This window comes from Lagenorhynchus albirostris, chromosome 17 (assembly GCF_949774975.1).
Source record: "Lagenorhynchus albirostris chromosome 17, mLagAlb1.1, whole genome shotgun sequence".
NCBI lineage: Eukaryota > Metazoa > Chordata > Mammalia > Artiodactyla > Delphinidae > Lagenorhynchus > Lagenorhynchus albirostris.
This window is the reverse complement of record NC_083111.1, coordinates 82,208,743-82,216,482: the sequence shown is the minus strand read 5'-3', so window position 1 is coordinate 82,216,482 and position 7,740 is coordinate 82,208,743. Positions and strand designations below refer to the sequence as shown.

The window sequence follows — 7,740 nt, the reverse complement described above, 5'->3', positions numbered from 1 at the left end:
CGTACCCGTTTCCTAACCCTAACTCTAATCCTGACGCTAACCTGTATCCTAATCCTAACCTGTACACTAACACTAACCTGTACCCTAAAACGTACCCTAACCCTAACCCGTACCCATACCCTAAACTGTACCCTAACCGTAACCTGTACCCTAATCCTAACCAATACCCTAACCCGTACCATAACCCTAACCCATACCCTAACCCTAAACCTTAGTCATACCCTAAACTGTACCCTAACCTGTACCCTAACCCAAACCCCTACCCTTACCCATACCCTAACCCTAACACGTAGCCATACCCTAACCTGTACCCTAACCCGTACCCTAACCCTAACCCGTACCATAAACCTAAACATAACCTGTACCCTAATCCTAACCCGTACCCTCGCACTAACCTATACCCTAATCCGTATCCTAAGCCTAACCTGTAGCCGTACCCGAACCAGTACCCTAAACTCTACCCTAACCCTAACCCTATCATTAACCCGTACCCTAATCCTAACCCGTGCCTAACACTAACACGTACCCTAACCTTAAACCATAACCATACCCTAAACTATACCCTAACCCTAAACCATACCCTAACCCGTACCCTAACCCTAACCCATACCCTAACCCTAACCCGTAGCCGTATCCTAACCTGTACCCTAACCCGTACCCTAACCCTAACCCATACCCTAAACCTAACCCTAACCTGTACCCTAATTCTAACCTGTACCCTAACCCTAACCTGTACCCTAACCCATACCCTAAACCCTTATCCTCACCCCTAACTTAATTCTGATTTTTATATTTTAAAATATATTTTTCTGTTGTTAAAACAACTTAGCAGAACAACAAAATAAATCAGAAAGTAACCTGAGTGTCCCTCAAAAAGTTAAGTCTGAAATACTTGGTACTTCTGTTCTACGGACTGTTATGTAGCCTATAAAATGTGTGAGAGCTAAATCTGTTTTTCTACAGCGAGAAACATGATGTTCCACATGTACGGAACACCTGGATAAAATGAGAAAGCTACACATTATGTTGGTCGTTTCAGGGAGTTGGAAAGGAGGGCAAGTGGTAAAATATTATCTTTCCCTTTAATCTTTTTAAATTTCACTTGTTACAAAGCATTGAATTATAATTGTACTTTTAAAAAGTAACAATGGAAATTTAAAAGAAAAAATATATATTGTTTTTAATTACATTTCATAGAATTATTATCCCTGAATCATAATTCTGTTAGTACACCAGTATAGAGATTATTTCTTAATATTTAGGTGAGAACCATTTCCTTCCGTTTTTTAGAATAATTCTGTAAACTCATTTCCAGGAATGGCACTCTTCCCCAAATTAAAGGTTTAACAAGGGAGATGCAAGCAGAATAATCATGAACACACAAAGCAATACAACAGGAACAAACAATTTCTAACTTCCAATAACAGTTCAATTTAGAAGAGGGTTTACATCTTCAGAACAAAAGCATTCCTCCTTGACTTTCTAACCAGTCAAAATCTGTGTATTCCACAGAAAACTGTGATGTTATTCCCATAAAACTACCCTTTATTGCTTCTGCCTCCATTAAATTTCCTAGGCACTAGTGTTTTAATGTACAGGGTAAAAACAAAATCCTAATGTGATTTATTTATAATGCGTGTGTTCTTTGTCTTATCCTAGTGTCTAAAGTCTTCTCCATGGCTGGACCCCAAATAATATTCCTTTACGTGCTAAGTGACATCTGGAGAGTGGGAGAGGTTTAATAAATACCTTAACCCTAAAGCATACCCTAACCCGTACCCTAACCCTAATCCTAACCCGTACCCCAACCCATACCCTATCCGGTACCCTAACCCGTACCCTAAACCCTAACCCTAACCCTAACCCCTAACCCCTAACCCCCAACCCTAACCCTAACGCTAAACTCTAACCCTAACCCTTACCCCCTAACCCCAGCCCCGACCCCCGACCCCCGACCCCTGACCCCTGACCCCTGACCCTCACCCTCGCCTGTAAAAACAAGGTCATATGACTATAATTCATTCCAGGAACACAACCATATTGAGGGAGAAAGGAAATAGCTACTCTAAGCTCTGGATGATAGACCAAAAACCATATTTAAAGAAAACTATGTCATTGCTGTTTTCTACTCCAACAGACGGGTATAATGAAGCAAGGAATCCCCCTGGCCCTCCAAGATCTGCCTGGGGACCTAATCTGGGAAATTCTTATACATCAAGAGATGGCTCTGAGCTGAATTTCTGCAAAACAAGACTATCCCGTGCAAAGAACAACCCAGTAGAGCTTTGTATCCCATCAGCTACAGGAAGAGAATGGCTTCAGGCTACTGAAAGCCAGCAGCATTTACAACTTAACTCCCATGGCCTCTGCAGTGGTACGTCTGAGTTTTCTGTTTGCTTCCCTTTTCTGACTCTCTTCTCAATAAATGCACATTTCTTAATATAATGTCATAGTGGAAGCAAAACAGACCTTCAATTTTTAGATCTCAATTTATAAAACACTTAGAGTTTCTAGGGGTTTTGCTTTTAAATTCAAGTACCACATAATTTGAAAATTGTACAAGTTCTAATTATTCAGTTCCAATACACCAAACACTGGAGAGGTCCCTCTCAGCGGGAGCGCCACCGATTCCACAATGACAGGGTAACAAGGCGCCCTCCTCCCTTCTCTTCTGCCAGAGTGACCACTATGTGTTTAAATCCACGCCCCCTGGCAAGTTTCTAAGGTGAAATTCTGACACCCTTCCCTTTCCCATCCCAGCAGGTGGCCAAGGGCCGGCTGGGGCTGGAGAAGTGCAGTAACCAAGGCTGGGCCAGCTGGCCAGAGTGGGGGTTGGCGGGGCGGGGGGGCGGGGGGTCCCAGCACGTGAAATCACCATGCAGGATAAATCCCTTGGGCTTCCCATGGGCCAAGGGTGAGTCTCTCAAGGCACCGGCCCCTCTCAGGTTCTGCTTGCAGAGACATCGCGGGGGAGGGGCACTTGGCTTCTTAGGAAAACCGCGCACGAGTGAGCTTTACACCTGCAGATGTTCTGTAAAACGGGAGTGAGTAGGCTCGGGCTCGTCCTCAAAGCCTTTACTCCAAAGGCGAGCCCTTCCTGCTGCCGCCAGGTTAGGTAGCTCCGCGACTGTACCAAACAGCTCTGGTGTAATTCGTCGTTCCTTCCTCCACCCACCCCACCGAGCCGCTGTCCCCTTACCTGCGGTCCGCGGCCCTCCGCTCCGCGCTCGGATGCCGCTGGGGTGCCAGGGACCCACGGGACGGGTCGTTCCCAGCCGCCGCGCGCTGGCTCCTTAGACCCCCGCCGGTTCGCGCGGCGCCGACGGCGAGGAGCCCCGAGGACGCCCCGCGCCAGGTGCGCTCTGGCCGGGACGCCCGCTTCCGGGAGAGGCGCGCAGACCGCCGCAGCCAATGCCGAACAAAACCCGCCCCGGCAGCGCCGCGTCCGCGCGGCACAGCACGATCTCGGCGCTCTGGACACGGGCGCCGCGGGCCGAGCGTCTCCTCTCCTGAGAGGCCGCTACGGAGGCCCCGGCGCGTGGGCCCCTGCGGCGCGGAGACCGCTCCAGGCCGGACTCACCGACACCAAAACCGCCAGGAGGAGCGCTTGGCGGGACTCGGCAAACAACCCAATGTTTTAAATGGAAAAAGGACTTGAAAAGACCCTTCTCCAAATAAGACATACAAATGGTCAACAAGCACATGAAGAGACGTTAATCATCATGAGCCGTGATGAAATGCAAGTTAACACCACAGCGCCATACACCCCTCCACACACTAGAAGGCCTACAATCAAGAAAGCTAAAAATAACAGATGTTGGCAAAAATTTAGAGAAACTGATACAGAATTTCCCACAGGGAAAATGAATGAGTTCTGGAGGAGGATGCTGAGAATATTTGTACAACAACGTGAATGTAGTTAATGCCATGGACTGTATGCTCAAAATGATTTAAATGGCAAATGTTATGTTATGTGGGGGGGGGGTGGGTAACATAATTTAGCCCCTGCTTTATACCAGACCCCAGAGTCAAAGCTTCTCATCCATTTTCTCGCTTTTACTTAACCTCCTAGGATCTTCACACTCCCATTTAACAGACGAAGCTGAGCCTGAGAGGTTAAACTAAGTGACTTGCCCAAGGCTCACTCGGCCAAGTCTACACTGTTCAATGTTACTGTATTTACTGAGCACCTACTAGAGCACCTACTGAGCAATACCTCCAGCACCTGCTAGAGATATTGTGGGAGGACCAGGGTGAACGGGGGCTGAAAGCAGATTACAAAACATGGGTAGATCCTGGGGCCCTGGTCTCAGACACTGAAGTTTCTTGGAGTGGAGGGGATGGCCTGTGTCACACTTGTGGAGCCTTTCATTCCACCCCACCGCACCCCCAGAGGAGGGAAGCAGCTGGCCTGATACTGAATATTAGCTCAGCTGGGGAGGAGTCCTGGGGCTCTGGAGAAGGCATCTCCTGCCCCACTCCCCACATTGCCCCCTAGAGTCCAGTACGTGGGCACAAGCATCCCTGTGGCGGGGCAGGAGGCACATCTCATGGCACCCCTCTCCTCCCGCCCTGCAGTGGTGACACTGAACCCATACACGCGCCAGAAGGACGACGAACTCTCCTTCTCTGAGGGCACCATTATCTGCATCACCCACCGCTACTCCGATGGCTGGTGTGAGGGCATCGGCTCAGAGGGGTCTGGATTCCTCCCCGGGAACTATGTGCAGGCCAGCTGCTGACGCCTGGGATCTCTGGGATGCTGACCCAGGCACCGCCTTCAGTGAGCCTTTTGAGTCCCACTCCAAAGCCTGCTCCAGTCAAGACTGGACCAGTCCTGCACGCCTCCTGGGCTGTGAGCTGTGTCTGTTCCTTCCCCCCAGTGCAGTGGGAAGGGGTCCTGGTAAAGACAGAGGAGGCACCCAGAGGCCTGCTGGAGACAGGAAAGAACTGGAAGCCAGGGAGTTTGGTGCCCTTATCCACAGGGGACCCTTACGCCATGAAGACAGGGTCTCCAGCTGCAAGTGCCGACTTTGAATACAATCCTGACGACCTCCTGATGGTTGCCCTGCAGGGCTAGCGGCCGAGGGACTGAAAGGCAGCCCACTTGCACGGCTCCTGCTAATTGAGCCTCCTCTGCCTGCCCTAAGCAGCAGAATCTCCCATGTCCTCGGTGCTTACGGAGCCTCCACACTAGACCCCCGTGCCCCTCCGCTCTCCCATCTCCTCGGTGCTCACGGGGCCTCCACACTAGACCCCTGTGCCCCTCCGCTCTCCCATCTCCTCGGTGCTCACGGAGCCTCCACACTAGACCCCTGTGCCCCTCCGCTCTCCCATGTCCTCGGTGCTCATGGAGGCTCCACACTAGACCCCTGTGCCCCTCCGCTCTCCCATCTCCTCGGTGCTCACGGCAACCTCCACACTAGACCCCTGTGCCCCTCCGCTCTCCCATGTCCTCGGTGCTCACGGAGGCTCCACACTAGACCCCTGTGCCCCTCCGCTCTCCCATCTCCTCGGTGCTCACGGAGCCTCCACACTAGACCCCTGTGCCCCTCCGCTCTCCCATGTCCTCGGTGCTCACGGAGCCTCCACACTAGACCCCTGTGCCCCTCTGCTCTCCCATCTCCTCGGTGCTCACGGAGCCCTCCACACTAGACCCCTGTGCCCCTCTGCGGAGGTGGGCTGCACCCTGCTCTTCTGCCTGCTGCCTGCTTTGTTGTGTATTCAGGCTTGGTTCCCCAAGCTGGGCACTCCTCCAAGAGTGGGGACCAGCTCCCTCACTTAAGTGGGGCTCTCTGAGAGCAGAGATCACCTCGCCCTCATCCCTCAGACTGCAGCGTGAGAGATCTCGCTCACCTCTGCCCCTTCACCTCCTTTACAGCTCTGAAACACCAAAAGACGGAGGTGGGCCTTGGGTTTCCACTGGCTCTGCTTTAAAGCATCATGGCTTTCTGTTCCATACGGGAGGAGGGGGACTCAGAGGGCCCCGTCAGTGGTGCGACTTTGGTTAAGTCCCTGGTTTCTTGCTGCATAGACGAGGCTGGGGTGCGAGGAGACACCTTCGGGCTCTGTGAGGTCCCTGGCTGGCCAGACCCGAGCCCCGGGACAGTGTGCTACCTCTTTCCACCAACAAGAGGTGACCGTTCCCTCTAGCTTTTTTTCCTGTGGGGATGCCGACAGAGTGGGGGCGGGGAGGGAGGCAAGGAGTGTAGTATAGGGTCACAGTAGGTAAAGCAAGATCTAGGCCTGGGACCGTCGGCAGGGAGCGCCACCTCTCTCCGCAGGGAGTCCGGTGCGGGGGAGGTCGCGGGGGGGCATTTCGGGGCCTGGGTCCCCTGGACAGAAGACTGGAGGAGGGAGGCCATGCATCCCAAGGCAACAGTTAACCGTGACGCGGCGGGACATGTTCCTTCTCTACCCTGACAGGGAACCCCGTCCTCCCAGCTGGGAGGACAAGGTTTTTGGAAACACTGCTGCCTGCTCAGATATGCGCGCCACCCTGGTGCGGCCAGACTCCGGAATTCGCTTGCAGTGGAACTGGGGGAGGCAGCCGAGCTGGGTTAACTGCACAGATGGGGACAGCTCCCAGCTCCCTCCTCCAGTCCCCAAATGGACCACCCTGGGATTCCAGGAAATCCCGGAGGGATATACCAAAACGAAAGGGAGAGAGAGTAATAAAACTAGCTTTCTCTTTCCCGACCCCCACCGGCCCCCCCCCGCCCGGGTGCCCTCTGCAGGCCACGTCCTCAGCACCTGTTGCAGGTGTAGGCACACTTCGGTGGAGGTTTCCCAGGGCACCACCCTGGCGCGGAAGGAGCTGGACTCGTCCTTCTGCGCCTCCTGCGTAAGGCGGTGCATGCGTAGCGGTGGCGCAGGAAGGCCACGTCGCCGCCTGCCAGCAGCCCCACGGGGCAGAAGTCGTTGGCGCCGCCGCTCACGTAGAAAAGGCGCTCGAAGTGCACGCCGTCGTGGGCCCGCTCGCGCAGGTAGTCGCTGAGCACCTTGTGCTTGCACATGTTGGCGGGGTAGCGAGCGCAGCTGTGCGCGTGGAAGGGCCGCAGCGCCAGCAGCCCCCAAGGGTCGCGTCCCGACGGGTTGCTGAAGATGCGCCGAAACAGGCCGTGGTGGCCGGCGGCGCGCAGCGCACTCTCCACGCCAAAGGTGTTGGCGTCTGAGATGAGAATAACCTCAAAGCAGGCGCCCTGCTTGGCCACAAACTGCAGCAGCTCGCCCATGCCGGGCGACAGGGGGATGGCCTCGTAGATGGCGCGCAGGTCCCGCGGCCGCACGCCCTACTCGCCCAGGTACTGGAAGACGCGCTGCATGTACTCGTTGTAGAAGCCCTCGCGCTAGGTGGCACGCAGGCTCTCAGGCAGCCGCTGGCCCGCCGCGGCCCGCGCACGACAGACTCGTCGCTGTTTTCGTCCACGATAGTCTCGTCAAAGTCGAAGGTCAGGAGGAAGCGCGGCACGCCCGGCGCAGCCATCCCGCTGTCCTCTACCAGCTTTGTCCTGAGCGATCGAATCCTTTTGTGGTCACCAAAAAGAGTCCCTCCGAGGAAAGGGGGACAGGACCTCTGAGCTTCACCTTCAGGGTGGGGAGCGGCGGCTGCAGAGGTCTGTCCTGGCTGAGTTTGGAGTGTAAAGAGTGGGGAGAGCGCCTAGCTGAGGTATTTGGGCGCAGGATGGAGCAAGGGGAGCTTACGGGAATTGGAGGGGACGCTGTGTCTTATCCATCCCC

At 54.1% G+C, this 7,740-nt stretch overlaps 1 pseudogene; it reads right to left on the bottom strand.

The window, feature by feature from the left end:
• Nucleotides 1–5,852: 5,852 nt before the first annotated feature.
• On the bottom strand, nt 5,853–7,486 carry LOC132507993 (phosphoethanolamine/phosphocholine phosphatase-like; annotated as a pseudogene).
• Nucleotides 7,487–7,740: the final 254 nt, after the last annotated feature.